Source organism: Atta colombica, unplaced genomic scaffold (assembly GCF_001594045.1).
Source record: "Atta colombica isolate Treedump-2 unplaced genomic scaffold, Acol1.0 scaffold72, whole genome shotgun sequence".
Lineage (NCBI taxonomy): Eukaryota > Metazoa > Arthropoda > Insecta > Hymenoptera > Formicidae > Atta > Atta colombica.
The window spans coordinates 243,200-261,193 of NW_017259564.1; the positions used below are offsets into that span (position 1 = coordinate 243,200).

Here is a 17,994-nt window from a genome sequence, read left to right on the forward strand (position 1 = left end):
AATGAATTGAAATGGATTCAGATTTTCAAAAATATTGATTCATGAATGTTAAAATGAATGCTTTTCAAAGTTAAAATGAATGCATTTTTATTCATTTATAGGAATTGCATGAAGCATATCTCTTTGCCTTTCAATTTAAAAATAATATTAGCTTTTTCTGTGCACACAATTGTGAAGAAAAAAATTCAATCCATTTTAATTCATTCTCGTTTGTTGGGTAGTTTTATTATATCATTTTGTCTTTGTTTTATGTTTAACAAATCATTTTGTCTTTGTTTTATGTTTAAGCAAATGGAATACTGATGATCATCCAGCAAACGAGAATGGATTAAAATGGATTGAAATTTTTTTCTATCCGAATGTGTATTTTAAATAGCGAATACTTTTTTTGGATTTAATTGGATTCAATTGGATTCAGTTGGATGCAATTGGATTGCATTCATTTTACAATAACATTCGTGAATCAATATTTCTGAAAATCTGAATCCATCTCAATTCATTTTAATCCACTCTCGTTTGCTGGGCAGTGTTTATTGGGCGTCATTAAGACCTTGGCATATAAAAAACTTAAAAAAAAGAAGGAAATCAACATGTTAGATTCGCTACTGCTTATGTTAGTCTAAAGTTATATTTATTGCTAGTACTACAAATCTATCTAGTTTACATCACGTGCACTATAGATTTTCAGTACTGGCAGTAAATTTTAGAACACAGCTTAGGCCCACAATAATCTAGCTTTAGGAGGTCTTCAGCCGAATGAGATTTAATAATATTTATCTCTGTCTTTAAACTGCACAGTCTTTAGTCTTTACCCGTTAGACTTAAGTGAATTGAGCAAAACTCAATAGGTCTTCTTATGACCTAAGAGCACAGTTTTCTGGTCGGTATATTGTTACTTACAACTTACGGCTTATGACTTACGTCTTACATCTAATCATATACGTTGAATTTATTCACTAAACAAGGTTGATTACATAATAGATAAAGATTTTAACCTTAGTTTAACCTTAGTTTAATAAAGGTTAAAATCTAACACATAAGTGTGAATACATTTTTTAATGCATATATTTAATATTTGCAATTAATTTTAATACTTTATAAATTTCTAATTTCAATATATATATATATATATAAATAAATAATCTTAAAGATATATTTACCTCGACTAATAAAAAAGAAAGCAATCTTGAAAAATTGGATTTAAAATATGTAATAACATAAAAATAACAAAAATATAAAAATATGTAATAACGTAAAGTTAAATTATCTAATAATAATTAGGAAATGAAAAATGATAATGCAAAAATACATATTTAAAAAAATCAATAAGAATTATAGCAACATCAATAACTCTCATCATTATTTGAAAAGTTTTTTGTTATACTTTTTGTAAAGAATTAGGGAAGAACTTAACTTATATCTGGTTAATTAATTAATTTTATCATTTTCAAATGCAGTCCATCTTTTGGTGCTAATATAAATGCTCTAGGATCATTTACGTAAGGTATTGGAGTTTTCTCACAAGTCTCGATTTTGTAGTTTCGAAATATCTTTGTAAGCCCAAGTTTAGACTGATAAATATCAAAATGAGCTCCTGATAGAAAATAAAAAAAGTTCTTAAGGCATAAATGAGATCAAAGATCTCGATTAAAAATATTTTTAATAACAAATTAAGGAACGAAAAGTGATATTTAAATTTATTTATCTTTACCAATGCAATTTCTTGGTCCGTCTCCGAAAGATAGGTAAGACATTGAGTGTCTACTCTGTACAACTTCATTATTAAATCTTTCTGGATCGAAGACATCTGGTTTTGGATAAATATTCGGATCTTGATGAATCGCGTAAATAGGAATCCATACCTTTTGATCTTTCGGTATACTAACTTTAGTACCATCAAAAGTATAACTCGATGTGGATTGTCTCATAATAATCGTTCCTGGTGGATATTTCCGTAAAGTTTCTGCATTAAAAATAATGTTAAATTATGTATTTATATATTTATGTATTATATTGAAAAACTATAATAGGTTGATTAAATTTATTAGCATGAAATTCTACTGTAATATTCTTGAAAAAAGATAGAGAGAAACAAAAATAGCATATTATTTCCCTATTTAATTATTTTTTCAAATGACGTACCTTTGAAAACCATATCTAAATAATTTATTTTTTTTATATTTTTTAATATCATATATTAAATCTTCATCATATTTGCATAGATCTGGTCGATTTCTTCACGCAACTTGTCTTGTACTTCCTGATTTAATACTAATTCATAAAATGCGCTAATAGTAGTTGATGAAGTCAAAACTACCAACAAAAAATGCGATTGCTTGAGAAGCTATTAAACCGTCCGTCAGAAAAATATTATTTTCTCCTATTATAAATAAATAATTTAATTTTCTGACAGATTAATTACTTAAAAATTTATTACTTAAAAATTTATATACGTATATTTTAAAAAGCAGCTACTAGTAATATAGAACTATTCTTAATCAAAACTGAACCAAAAATTCCTCTATCATTTTCGCAATTTTTTTTTAGTTACCTAATAAGCAAAATGTATGAAATCGACACATAAGACAACTTTAAGATATCTTTAAGAATTTTCTTTAATCAACTTTAAGAGCTTTCTTTAATTCAATTTTAAGATGTCTTTAACATTGTAACAAATACATTTATTGTCTAACTAAAATCAAAATTAAATTGAACGTTCACCAGATTAAAATTATTCTTACATGCAATTATTCCATTTAAGTTACATAAATCAAATTTTGTACATCAATGAAAATTTACAAGTCTTTGCAATCAGTCTAGAAATTTTTCGTTATACAAATACAATCGCGCTCGATCGCGTACATTTTTACTAAAGCTTTACTGCTCGCATCAATAAACAAAAGAATGTTCAATTCGAGGAGCTTAACTAATTCACTCGAGGGTGAGTGGCGATGCTCACACGATGCTACCAGTTCTCTCTTTGTTGTGAACTTCCTCCGAATGATCCTTTTAATTTATTCCACAAGTTTTCTGGCTCCTCAGACTGGGAGCAACGAGGTTCCCTTATTCGCAACCTATATCCGCGCTCCAAGATTAATTTCTGAGTTGTTGCTTCCGGACACAATGTGTCAATAAGATAATTCGGCTGTTCGGCGATACTAGCAATCAAGAGCAGAGCTTAGACTAATCGCTCTCATTGTGCCTTTTCCACCATCATCGCCTATCATTCCTCTCCTTATCCTAAATATCGGGGATTATCCCATTGTCCTTACATCTTTAAAATATTCAATAAAAAACACTAAAAGATATTTTAAAGTTGTCTCATGTATTGATTTTATCCTTATTTGGCAATGTATAGAAATTAATATTTTGTTATCTATTACAAAAATTGCAGAATTTTTTGATTCAGTTTTTGATCAAAAATAATGCTGTATGATTTAGTGAGCATTTTTTAAGATACACATTTTTTAAGATACACTTCTCAAAAATTTCTTAATAAAAAATACTTTATTATAGTGTTTTAAAAACATTTCGACTTCAGCTACAAAAATGTACGACAAAAAATAGTCATTCCTGTTTAAAAATTCATGTTGACCTAACCTTGGTAATGCTAATATGCAAAATCTGTTATTCCCACCTTGTTTCCCCCCAAAAATATATACAACTTTTATATAAAACTTTTTCTCGTATCTCTCATAGTTTCAGAGATATCCGCTTGGAATGTTCCATATACGACTTTCCACACAAAAGAGATCCATCCATAGTGGAAGGATTCTTGGTGGAAAGGATAACATGAGCTGTGTTCCGTTTCACGCATGATGCGCAAGCTGTATTATTTATCCTTGTTATTCACTGAATGTTAAACAAGAATAAATGATGCATCATGCATGAAATGGAATGCAGCCACTGTGTGCAATTGGACGGTTTGTCTCTCTCTAAATCTCCGCCCTCTCAGTCTGTGGATGAGGTTCAAGAACTGCAATTGTAAAACGCTAGAAACATGTGATGGTATCCATAGGTTGACGTTACACGCTCTACACAATAGCGAAGCATTTTCAAGTTGGTGCAAACCCGGTCGGGCCGAAAACATTATTAAGATGTCGTAAATTAATCCGAGAACTGTATTAGCATCTTAAGGTATTATATTTAAGACAGATATTACATTTAAAATAAAAACGAATTATGAATATCCTATGTTTAATGATTGGTTTTTCCTTATGAATAGTCATATGCCCGTATTCATAATCAGACTTTGTACTTAAAGCTTCCTTAAATTTATCTTTAGATACTCTACGAATTATTTCATTGGCTGCTGAGCATGTAAAGATAAATTTAAGGAAGCCTTAAATATAAGACCTGACTATGAATACAAGTATTAGACGGAGAGGGCAGAGATTTAGAGAGAGACACTGTCTAACTGCACACATCATGTTATTCCTTCCACCATATGAACGATGGGGCGCATTCCACTTAATAGCTGCATTCAGCAGAGCACAGTCTTACAATTGTTTTGTGATTCTCTGCTGAGATAGGATCATTCCTCTTGATCTAAAAGCATAACCCAATCAGCGCGAAGAAAATTACCAATTACAGTTGCAAAATAAACGTTCTGCTGAATGCAGCTAATGTTCGCAATACTCGCATCTTTATTATTTTATCCTTATTATTTTAAAACAAGGATGAAATAATGCTCGCGAGCATTACAAACGTTAAGTGGAACCAAAGAGGTTGTATATATAAAGTAAGCAAGATATAGGGACTCCTATAAGTGGAAATGACAATAGAAAAGGAAAGAATACCGATTGACTATCTTTGTCTAATATTGCGTCGCGCTTAGAACTTTAAAAGCTGAGTGAGGCGGCATCAATATATTACTCTCCTGAAATGTCCCCACCTAACAGTGAAAATCAATAGCGCGATTAAAGGATGCTGATGGCCATCTCCAGAGAGAATCGAGGGACAGTGGAGCAGAACTGGGACTCACCCAGAAGCCGCTATTTGTAATGTACCGTTGAAGTGAGTAGGAGATATGGTAGGAGCGTGATGGAACATACAGTGCTGCACACTAATATTGCAGGCACTAATATTGTGTATGTACACATTGCAATACAAATAGCGGAACTAATCAGAGAAGAAAACTGTCTGCTCCACTCTCCCTTGATTCTTTCTGGCCATCTCGTTTTCTGTTTATTTCTATTCGCTCACAATTTTAGTTGGCTCCCCTACTTCAGGGATCGGCAAAATGCTGAAACTGGACTGAAACGCCCCGCGGGCGCCCGTGAATACCCGACTATTGTGCATATCTACAGTCAATTTTATTCACAACTCAGGAACTTTTCTATTTTTTTTGTTTTTATTTTATATTTTGTTTTACTTTATAATAAAATATTATTAAATCAAATTATTATTGTTATAAATAAAAAGCATTTTTATATATGTATATTCGAAATCTACATTGTTATTATTTCATACTAATTTGGAATTATCTAAATTTGTATAAAAGACTATATTTTAATATTTCTCCTGAACAATATCGGAAATTCTTTTGCAGTATAAAATATCTGTATATGTTTTTTCTTTTTTACAATTGCTGTTCGATATATTAAGAAAATATTAAGAAAAATTAAAAAATAATTAGAAGGACAATTTTTGAATAAATACTATAGTTTAAGGAAATGAGAAAGATGTATATAATTATATATAATAATATATATAAATTATATATAATTATAAGAATATTATACAATCTGATACAATTTTATCTTTTGTACAAGAAACTATGAAAAATTATTTTTCTAATTATTTTTTTTAATTATTTTATTTTTTTCTATTACATATTTACATATGAACAGAAATTATACAAGAGAAAGAAAATGCGTCTTCCATGTGACACCTCTTATTATTTCTCCTTATAGCATTTATTGCTTAAAGACGTTCAACTATTTGCTCAACGCATTCAATAATTACCCGCGGGCAACTGGACGCTCGCGAACAGTGCCCATCTGCCGATCTCTGCCCTATTCTATATACAACCTCTTTGAGTGGAACCTATGGTGTACAGTTCAGCCAAATCACGTCTACTTTTGCTCCGCGTCAATAGGGTGCAAGAGTCACTAATCGCGAAACGCGAAACATGAGGCGGTATTCATAATACGTTCTTATTTTAAAACCGTCTTAAATAATATCTTAGATTAAGATGCTAATACAGTCCTCGAATTGATTTACGACATTTTAAGATTGTACTTAAATATAAGAATCGACTATGAATATCGATCTGTTTCGCGTGAAATTGACTGAATCTTTCCTTGTTTGATGCATTTTATGTTTCTCTTTTTATATAGAAAGAGAACCTAAGATTAAACGAGAATGGATTAAAATAATAATAGATTAAAATTTTTTGAATGCATACTTTAAATTCCATGAAAATGGATTTAAATGGATTAGATCCAAGCTGATACTGGTTTAATATTCGAAAAAAAGCATTCATATTTAAGGCTTGCAAATTTATTCCTAAGACATTTATAATAATTATTCCTGAAATTATCTATTTCAAATTGATATTAAAAAACGCACCTTAGTAGGATTCTAATCTGGGACATCTGGATTATGAATTTTCTACATTACCTACTACATCACTTGCACTTCTTCAATTGATAAGTGTCCCAGCAAATGGATTGAATTAAAATGAATTCAGATTTTTAGAAATATTCATTCACGAATGTTAAAATAAATACTTTTCAATCCTCAATGCATTTTTATTCATTTATAGAAATTGTATGAAGCATCTCTATGCCTTTCAATCTAAAAATAATATTAGCTTTTTTTTATGCATACTCATTGTGATGATACTGTTCAATTCAAAATTTTGAAGAGAAAATGCAATTTTTCAATCCGATTGTGCATCGAATGCATCGAATTGAATCCAATTAAATACAAAAAAAGTATTTGCTATTTAAAATACGCATTCAGATAGAAAAAAATTTCAATCCATTTTAATCCTCGTTTATTGGGATGTTATTTATTGTCTACAATTATAACAGCTAAACTAGCGCACGAAATTACATAGATATAATAAAAATATCATCATTTAAGAGTACAGATATAAAATATAAACAATTTACATGAGACAACAAATGGGTAAGAATCGGATAATCTAATCTCGCTTGGCCATCGTGCGTCACGATCACCGTAATATTTCGGGCTGTGTTCAACTTGATTTACGAGTGCTCATGTCGTCATTCATTTTACTTATAATAAAAAAGAAACAAAAGAACATAGTTGAATTATTTTTACATTACAATTTTTTTGGACTTATTGGGAGTACAAAATAGTTCGGTCCATTTGGGGTCCTTCTTGGGGTCGTAGAATATCCACTTCTCATCTCCAGTCACAATCCGATGCAAAAAACCTTTTCTCTGTTGTCTTTGAATCAGCTGTTCGCAAGTGAAAAATCGCCTTTCAACATTTCTCGGTTTCAGTTCATAAGGCACTCAATTTCCTTGTTTTTGAATTATTCTCATGGCTCTCAATCGTACAGAAACGGCTTGTTACCCCCAATGATTCTGCAAGCTCCTCTTGCATTTGACTCTGATCTTCGAATAATGTCTCTAATTCTTTGTCTTCGAATTTTTTTGGCTGTCCAGAGCGAGGCTTGTCTTCAACGCTGAAATCTCCATCTTTAAAACGTCGAAACCATTCCCTACATGCTTTATCAGTTGGAGCAGTGTCACCATAAACTTCGACAAGCATTCGATGGGCTTCAGCCACACTTTTCTTCCAATTAAAATAGAAAATCAAAATCTCCCGCAAATGCTACTTGGTTAACACAAAATTCGACATTTCAAACACAGTAAAATCAAGGTTTTTTTGAAACTCAAAGCAATATAAACCGAATGTTATTAACAGATGTTTAACCTCTCTGAAACCGCCAAAATCAGCTGTCACTATGAACCATTCACAAAAGCTGGAGCTATCTTTAGGGAAACGGACCGAACTAATTTGTACTCCCAATATAATATAATATAAAAAAAATAAATAATGCATGCACAAGAAAAATAAAGGCAGATACAATGAACACATACCAATACCATCCAATTTATCTGGATGGTTTTTTAATTCGCGATGGTTTTTTAATATATTAATAAAATCGTTCCTAATGATATTATTTGTTTCTCTATAATTTATGTTTTTCATGATGATATATGAAGAATTTGATAACATTTGCGGCATGAAATAACCAAAGAGAATATTATAAAACCATGAAAAATCTGTCTGACTAATTTTTTAATTCGCAATAATTTTTCCAGGATGGATTGATTTGACGGAATAATTCCCTTCCCATCTTACGAAATTCGCTATTCTCGTCCGATAATGCATTCATTTCGATGCTGAAGACATTTTACTACAATTACCGATAACGTCCGTTGCATATTTGGCTGTTAATTCACAACATTCTACTGTATTGCCTGTATTACTTTGTCTATATATTGTATAAGATCGGCATATTTTGATATTAAGCCAAACATTTTCTTCACTTTGCTAAATGTAAATACAGGCGACAATTTCATCCTTAACGATCGGCTCCAAAATCTTTTCGGCTCCAAAAAGAAAAGATTTTGCGACAGCGGATCTGTCTGCAATATGATAACATGAAAAACAAAATTATAAGAAAGTAAATTTAACTCAAAATTAAGTTCTATCGAGTCAAAGAAATTTTCTTGGAATTTTTCAAAGCAAGTCTCACGATTCTTAATACATCACTTTATTTAATAAATTATACAGTGCCAAAGATTTCGGTTGAATATCTCGGAAAGTATATATTTTTAAGAAAAATTTTAGAAAAGTTTAGGTAAAATTTTAAAAAAGATCTATTCAATGATCTTAGTCCAGTTTGACTTTAATTGGGTAACATTGCCAATGTTAAATCAAGGGCATCGATTTTTTTTTTAATTGAACACTCTATTTGGCTTCAGAATCTAGTAATCGATGTTAAAAGCTTTTCAAAACACTGCAATGAAGTTCTAATAAAATTATTAGAATTCTATGAGAAGAAAATTAGTGATTTTTATCTCTTGCAATTTTTTTGTAAAGTTGATAGTATTTGAGTAAAAAATTATTCAATACCAATATTTGGCAATATTTAATAATTAATATTTTGTTAACTATTGCGAAAATTGCAAAATAGTAGAGAACTTTTCGGCTCAGTTTAATCCACTACACAAAAGCGATCTACATAAAAATCGCTTTCGGGATACCCTATATATATACACACATATAAGACACCGGAAGTTTTGCGGGTTATCACCGTGTTTTTTTATCTATTGCTAGTGCAATTCATTGCTAAACATTAGCAATAGTTGAAAACTATAAGCAAAAACTCGTAAACTTTTTCTGGTGCCTTTGAAAATACCTGTGAAAGTCTAAAAAGCGTTATATACATATGATGATTAATATACATGTACAAAATATACATATGTTTTTTTAACTCTCTTTTTTTAACTTTTTTTTTACTTTGAAAATAATATTGTAAAACGGTCCATTGCAACTGGCTCAATTTACTCTTAGTCTTATTTTCTTTGATTAATTTTATAAAAAAAAAAGGATAACATTCAGATATCTTTATGTGACCTTTTAGAAATTTCTAAGTTATCAGATTCAGAAATGAAATATCTTTTAAAAACCTTTTTGATAACATATTATTATGTGAGTAAAGTATTCAATTTTAAAAAATCGATGTAACTGACCTGACATTGGCGACGTCATCCAAGGTCAAACTGATAAGATCATTGAATAGATTTAAAAAAATTTTTTTAAAATTTTTATGTACATTTTTCTCAAAAATACATACTTTCCGAGATATTCGACCCGGAACTCTTGGCGGGAATTATATATGTATGCATGGATTTAAAAAAGACGCTCGGATTTAAAAAAAAATCATACATATTATATTTTGTTCAAGCTTCATAAACTTATATTATAATCATTTTTAAGTACTTATTTTCTCGGAACTGGTAAAGCCTCTGTCGATGAACGTGGTAAAATCTTTGATGAGAATATCTTTAATTAAATCTTTTTTTAGATCTTTTATAATAAGAATGAGTGTCTTCCTAGCAAATATTCCAATTAATGGTTCATTTTTATAGGTGTTGTATATTTCTGTTGAATAATCATCCGCAGATATCTTATTTACATAATGTCTTTAAAGTTGCCAAGTCCCGGTATCGGTCGTGGACCAGGAATACCACGTGATTTCCAAAAATCAAAAGTTGATGTGAGAAAATAATAAAAAGCGAGAACTGTGGCAACAATGCTGCATAGTATTTCGAAGAATTCCATTATCTAACAACTTCCAGTTGGTTATCATAAATTATTTTTACTGAAAAAGAAAAGGAAACAGTGTTTTATTATAGTATTATCTCCGTATTATAAAGATAAAATTCAAACAAAATGTATCTTTTAAGATATGAATCAAATTAGATTTGACAAAATTTTTGTCGTTTCTAAAATCATTACTAAAATCATTACTAAAATGATCGGTACATTATCTTATATGTGCATTATACATTAACTTGTTGTGATACATATTTTACTTAAATTAATATTGATTTTCAAATTTGAATTTAATTTAGCATATATTTTGAAGGACAGTAATACGAGGGCAAGTCAATAAGTTTTTAGAAAAACATAGTAAAACACATTTTTTTTGATCGATTCATTTTTATTTCTCAACTCTTCAATAATCTCCTTTCAGCTCGATACACTTCATCCAACGATTCTCCAACTTTTTCAAGCCGTCCGAATAATATGATTTGTCCAATCCTTCAAAATAAGTCTCTGTTTCGGCGATGAGCTGCTCTCTGGTGGTGAATCTCTTTCCTCCGAACCATTTCTTCTCAAGTTTGGAAATAGAAAATAGTCACAGGGGGCTAAATCTGACGAAGATTCTTGATGGAGAAGCAATTCGTAGCGGAATTCGTTTGGCCATCAGTGCCGAGCACGTGTGAACCTGTGCATTGTCTTGAAAGAGCACTTTCTTCTTCACCAAATGGGAACGTTTTTTCTTTAAAATGTTATTGAAACGGTAATAAAGCTGCGTAGTAATCGCTATTGATCATTTGCTTCGACGGAAGGTAATCGATATGAATTATATCGCGTGCATCCCAAAAAACTGTGATCATCATCTTTCCGTCTGACTTTATGGTCTTCGCCTTCTTCGGAGCTAGTTCATTCGGTGAAGTCCATTGTTTTGATTATTCCTTCGTCTTGAGTGTGAAGTAATGGATCCATGTTTCATCCACAATAATGAATCGATGCAGAAATTCATCTAGATTACGTTGAAACATCTCCAAACATTGTTTTGAAATCGTCACATGATCGCGCTTATGATTTACAGTGAGCACAAACGCGGCACAAAGCCACTTACTGATAGCTTTTTCACTCAATTGTTCGTGCAAAATTGAAATTACTGTGATATGCCTGTCGCTTCAACAAGTTCGCGCACTTTCACTCGTCGATCAGTCAAAACAATATCATGGATTTTATCGATGATTTCTGGCATAGCTTAATTGGACGTTCCGAACGAGGTGTACTACACGTACAACTACATTTAAATTCATTCACTCAACTGTATACAGTCGCAAACGTTGCTACAGATGTGCTATGAACATTATCCAACTCGGCTTTGATTTCTTCCAACGTTAAACCTTTCATATGTAGATGTTTGATCACTGCATGAAACTCGTTTTTTTTTCCATTTTATAAAAAATACAAAGATTGTTCGCTTTAATTGTCTACAGAAATGAAACCATGTGATGAATTCCGCTCAAAATTTGATAGTATCAAAATTTGATCAGCTGAGAGATGCTACTTGTCAAAAAGTAATGTGACATGACACTGCGAGTGCCCTCTAACAGATTTTCTAAGAACTTATTGATTTGCCCTCGTAGTAACAAAAAAATTCATACTTAAGCAGCTAGAAATAATGTATGGAATTATTGTGGAGTTATCATTTCTGTCATCTGTTCGACTCTTTTTTGTGGAGTTATCCTTTCTGTCATCTGTTTGACTTTTTTTTGTATAATGCAAAAATATTTTATATTGGATTCATCAACTCTATCTTCTGTTCTAGTATCTAGACAAGTTTTCTAGTTTTCTTTGCCTTAATAAATTAAATCTGTTTAAAGACGCATATTGTGAATGAAAAAATTCATTAGAAATATTAAAAAGTTCTTTTTTTTCAAATATTCTTTTTGATATTATTAATTTAAAATTGTAAAAGTCTATAATGTTTAAAAGCGTCAGAGATTTCTCAATTTCCTCAAACATGGATTGAAATGGATTGGAAATTTTCAATCCATTCAAATTCGTATTTTAAATCCATAAAAATGAATTGAATTCCATACAAATATTTTTATATATGTAAAAGTTTAAATAAATTAAAGTAGTAATTATATGAAATTCTAGTTATTATTTTAAAACTTTTATACAAAAAATATATGCTATATAATAAAGGAACCGTGTTAATATAAAATATACATAAAAACGATTAATTTATTAATTAAAAATAAGGAATTTATATAAGTAACATTTATTGTACATATTTGCATAGTTCTTTTTATGTTTCTTTTAACTACTAAATGAAGAAGAATCTTCATGATTTTTATGGTACAATTTTTTTTTCAGTTGAATTAAAATAAAAAATTTCTTATTTCTGAATGAAATAGCATTCATGAATGCATTTTTAAATGAAACAATGGATTTTTTACTCACAATTTTGAATTGAATAATATGGCTCACTTTAAAAGAAATACTTTTTTTTATATTCAACTAGATTAAAAAAACCTCATTTACTATTCAGAATTTTAAATTAAGCAATTTTATGGACACACATCACACAAAATACGATAATATTATTTTTAGATTGAAAAGCATAGAAATATATTCTATGCCATTTCTATAAATAAATATTACTATTCAAATATATTAAAAATTTATACCAAAATTTAGTGGCCCGTTTTTTTTGCGGATCATTGTGTTAACAATTGTTTGTACATTTTAACATTGTATGTACATACAAAGAGAAATATTAAAAATCTTGAAACATTCGTTCGGAAAAAAAGCGTTAGGTAAATATTTGCACAAATGCGCAATCAAAGATTGCATCAGCAAAGATAAAAAATTATTGAAAAATAGAAAGTAATATTGTCAATTACTTCTTAATACAGAACGCTTAGATATATTAGGTGTACAATTTTGCTTCCGCCGTTTTTTTTCCGAAATTCGAGGCTTTATTGTAAAAAACTGGTTATACATTTATGATTCAGAGTATTGTCCATCGCTGACCACTACTTTCTCCCATCTTTCGGGTAGCGTACGAATCCCGTGTCGAAAAAACTGGTCATCTTTTGAGGCTATCTATGAATCGATCCAATTTTTTACTTCTTCATAAGACCGGAAGTGCTGATCAGCCAGGCCGTGTGCCATTGTTCGAAACAAGTGATAGTCAGAGGGAGCAACGTCTGGAGAATACGGCGGGTGGGGTAGGACTTCCCATTTCAACGTTTCCAAGTATGTCTTGACTACTTTCGCAACATGGGGTCGAGCATTGTCATGCTGCAAAATCAATTTATCGTGTCTCTCGTTGTATTGCGGCCGTTTGTCTTTCAATGCTCGGCTCAAACGCATCAATTGCGTTCGATACCGATCGCCTGTGATTGTTTCAGTCGGTTTTAACAGTTCATAATACACTACGCCGAGCTGGTCCCACCCAAATACAGAGCATGACCTTGGACATCAAAATCACCGTTCTTGAAGCGTTGAAACCACTCACGACGTTCTTTCACTAATAGTGGCCTCACCATAAATATTTGAGAGCATTCGTTGAGCCTCAGCCGCAGATTTCTTCATATTGAAGCAAAATATTAAAACCTCCCGCAAATGACGAGAATTTGGCTCGTAAACTGACATTTTCAATCGAGAATAACTTTATGACACAAATCGACTAATGTTTCTATGGGGTTATGTTGACAGATGCCCAAGTTTATTGTATGACGTCTGATCTATTTATTTCGACCACCACTTACCGCTAAAGCCTTCTATAGGAAAATTGCTTCGGCGGAAGCAAAATTGTACACCTAATAGGTTATACAATATTTTATGATATTATGCAAGTGATCTTAAAATTTATTGTAAGTTATAGAATCACTACTTAAAATTTACTTCAGTTATAAAATCAGTCACTACTTAAACAGTTGGGGTTTTAATAAATTTGATCCAATTACTTTACAATCGGTGCATTGATGCATTTTGATTGATAGTCTCTAATTATTGTTTATTATCGAGGTAAAAAATTGTTTTTGTGATAGCGTCAATAAAATCGAATCTTTATATTTTTTATTGAAGAAAACAACAAAAAAGCAGGCAATAAGAAATCGCTTTATCGCTTTAAAATCCTCAAATCCATCTATAAGAAGTTAGTACTCCACTTTTGGAATTAACTTATTTTGAGAATTGTGTTGGATTGTACTATGTTTGTACTACATTATGCCCAAATATTAAAATAAATATTAAAATAAAATATGAAAAATACATTTAAAAATAAAAAAAACGATTTTTTAGACCAGCTCCCCACTTTGCGATTTTTTTAAATTTTCATGATTGTGCTAGATTGTACTGGGTTGTGCTAGTTCTTCCTTCTGCAAAAAGGTAATGAGAAGCCTCTCTCCAGGAGCCAATGTTGTAATCGTTTCGCGATACCAGCTCCTCTTGGAGGATCCCGACCTGCCGGTCGCCAAACTGCGTCCCGCCCATAACAGGTGCGCGATGACATTGATGTGGAGCGAGGAGCCACTAAGTCCCCCCTCCTTCCCAACACCTGTAAGGGTCGGAGGAGCAAACGAGTTCCGCAGTCTGCTTCATAAGACAGCCGCTGCGGGACGTGGGGGTCCGTTCGAGAAGGACGCGGACTCTGCTGCCCCCCTCTCCCGCACAAAACTATCGCGTGGGGCAAAGTGAGGGGGCGATAATCCCCCTCACTTAGATCGGGAGGTCAGCCTACACTTGGGCATCCCGGGAAGTCCAAGTCATCCTAGAGGCTCCCCAGAGGCGATGTGCCGGTAGCGGATGACAGGCTCGAGGGTGGGCATCGGATGAATGCTGTGCTCGATACCCTCCCCCCCCCCCTGCAACTAAGAGTCAGTGAAGGACACCGACGGGGGTTTTAGTTGTGCGAGTCCCACCTTCGATTCCATTCCTGCGGGGCCGAGGATATATCTTCAAATAATGACAACAATAGAAATTATAAATAAATGGTTTTTGACAAATCGGAATAAAAATGTTTATGTACGATGTAGACGTTTATGTACATATCGGTTATTCAAATATCATAAAATTATATATCTGAGTTGTACTAGTCTAGCACAAGTCAACACAAAATCCTCGGCACGCCGATATTAAGGGCATTTTAATTGAATTGATTGTCAATTTTTAATAATTATGGACAAAAAAGCTGCCAAATAGAATGCCAAAAACCGCGCGCAAGAGTAAAGTGCTTTTAATATTATTGTGCTGAGAATTTTGAAGGTTGTGCTAATTTATGCTAGGCTAGCACAATTCAGACATGCATTTTTATAGTATTTGAATAACTGATACATATGTCATTTTTATTCCGAATTGTCAAAAATTATTTTTTTATTATATCTTCTATTAATGTCATTATATTTAAAAGTATCACTTTGATACAATATTAGCACAATTTAGCATAACTTGGCACAATCATGAAAATTGAAAGAATTGTAAAGTGGGAAGGGAAAGCCTACCAGGTGTATAAGCTTAAATCCGCTGTTTTTTAGTCAGAAAAACACATTTTTTTTTCCTAGGAAGCAAAAACAAATTTATTCAAAGTACTTGCCCTCGCTAACTATACATTTTTCCCATCTTTCGGGCAATTTGTGTATATGCGCCAAAAAAATTCCTCATCTTTCAAGGTAAACCACTCATCAAGCCATTTTCGGACGTCTTCGTAAGAATCGAAGTGCCGCTCAATGAGCGCGTGGCCCATCGACGAAAACAGGTGATAGTCAGGTGCTAGATCTGATGAATAAGCGGGATGAGGCACTTCCCAGTTGAGTGTCTCCAAGTAGTTTTGGACCATTGTTGACGTTGCGATGGTGCGTTGTCGTGGAGGAAAATCAGCTTGTCATGTCTTTTCCGATAATGCGGCCTTTTTTCACGCAGAGCACGGTGCAATTTGATCAGTTGTTGGTGGTAGCGGTGAGCATTAACAGTTTCACCAGGTTTGAATAGCTCGTAGTAGATGACCTCTCCTGATCCCACCAAACGCACAGCATCGTCTTCCGTCCGAAGCGATTTCTTGAGGAAGACGTTGATGGTTGGGCGGGATCAACCCAAGATTTCTTGTTTTCGTGTTTAGGATTCTGAAAATAGATCCACTTTTCATCGCCTGTCACAATGTAGGAATGACTTTCTTTTTTGTCTGGCAAGCAGAATTTAGCATGTGTTCAGTTCATGCGGCACCCATTTTCCGATCTTTTGAACCTTCCCCATGGCATGTAGCCGCATGGAAATGGCTGCTTGAGAAACACCCAATTGCTCGGCAAGCATTTTTTGCGATTGGGTATCGTCCTCGTTCAAAAGAGCCTGCAATTGACATCCTCAACCTTCCTGAGCGGATTTTCATGCTTCTTGTCACTCAGGTCAAAATTGTCGTCATTGAACCGGCGAAACCAATCTCTGCACGTTGTTTCCGATAAAGCATTGTCACCATAGGCCTCCACAAGCATTCGATGCGATTTCTTCAAATTGAAACAGAGAAACAAAGCTTCTCGCATATGCTTTTTTTTTAGCAAAAAACTAGACATGATTACGAAAGAAAAAATGTATGTTGTTGTATAAAATTGCTGATGATGTGCACTGGTTAATGTTGACAGACACATAAAAATACATAAAAAAAAGTTTGTTTGTGTAGTTTTGAGTAGTTTTGTACGCTCACTAATGCCACCTATGAGCAAACAGCAGATTTAAGCTTATACATCTGGTAAGCTAAAAAATTGTTTTTTTAATTTTCTAACGAATTTTTCATATTTTGACTTTAATATTCGAACACAATGTAGCACAAACCTAGCACAATTCAGCACAATTCTCAAAATAATTTAATTTCAAAAGTGAGGGGGCTAACTTCTTACAGGCGTAGTCAAGTCTTCAACTTCGAGCGGTACACTTAGCAATAAAGGGAATAGTAAAACATAATGCGGAGACACAAATCATCAACATTCTGATACGTTTTAATGATGATTTATCCACACAACATAGGAACGAATAATTAAATGCTCACACATGCAACATATACGGTATAACGTAATCTGTCCAAAGATTGAATTAGGTCTATTTCTTATTGCTGCATTTTCTGAACTAGTACACAGTGCAATAAGTTGAAGTGAAACAAATATATGTTTGTTTCACTTTAACTTATTGCACTGGTTCAGAGTGCAGCAATAAAAAACAGATTATTATTGCAGTGTTTGAATTGCCTGATTCCGAATGTGGCAACATAATATTTGAAAGATAATATGAACATACAATAGAGTCTATTTTCTGGAGATATTTTCTGGAGATAGGTAGTATCTCAGCGATAAGTCAAGCGCAGCGTTTTATTTATTATGTAACGAAAAGAAAAGAAAAAATTCCGCTTGAAAATCGTGAGATTGATTCCTGTTCTTTCGTTCAAAATACAACTCTGGTAAACGTTTCTTCGTCTGATGTTGATAAATGCACATATGATAAAACAACTTCTTTCAGTATACGTGTGAAAATGAAATTATAGAATTTGCTTCTTTTTCTTTCTAAAATTATTTATTTTGATGTTGAAACAAGAAATAAATGTGATATTATCATATTAAAATGTACAGTAGTGTAATTTTAAATAAAAAATTATGGCCGCGCGATAATAAATTATTGCCACGTGAAAACTTATATTCT

At 32.2% G+C, this 17,994-nt stretch overlaps 1 pseudogene; it reads right to left on the bottom strand.

Annotated features, from left to right (window-relative positions):
* Positions 1-1,424: 1,424 nt before the first annotated feature.
* Positions 1,425-17,994, bottom strand: part of LOC108692446 — a 19,155-nt pseudogene continuing 2,585 nt past the window's right edge.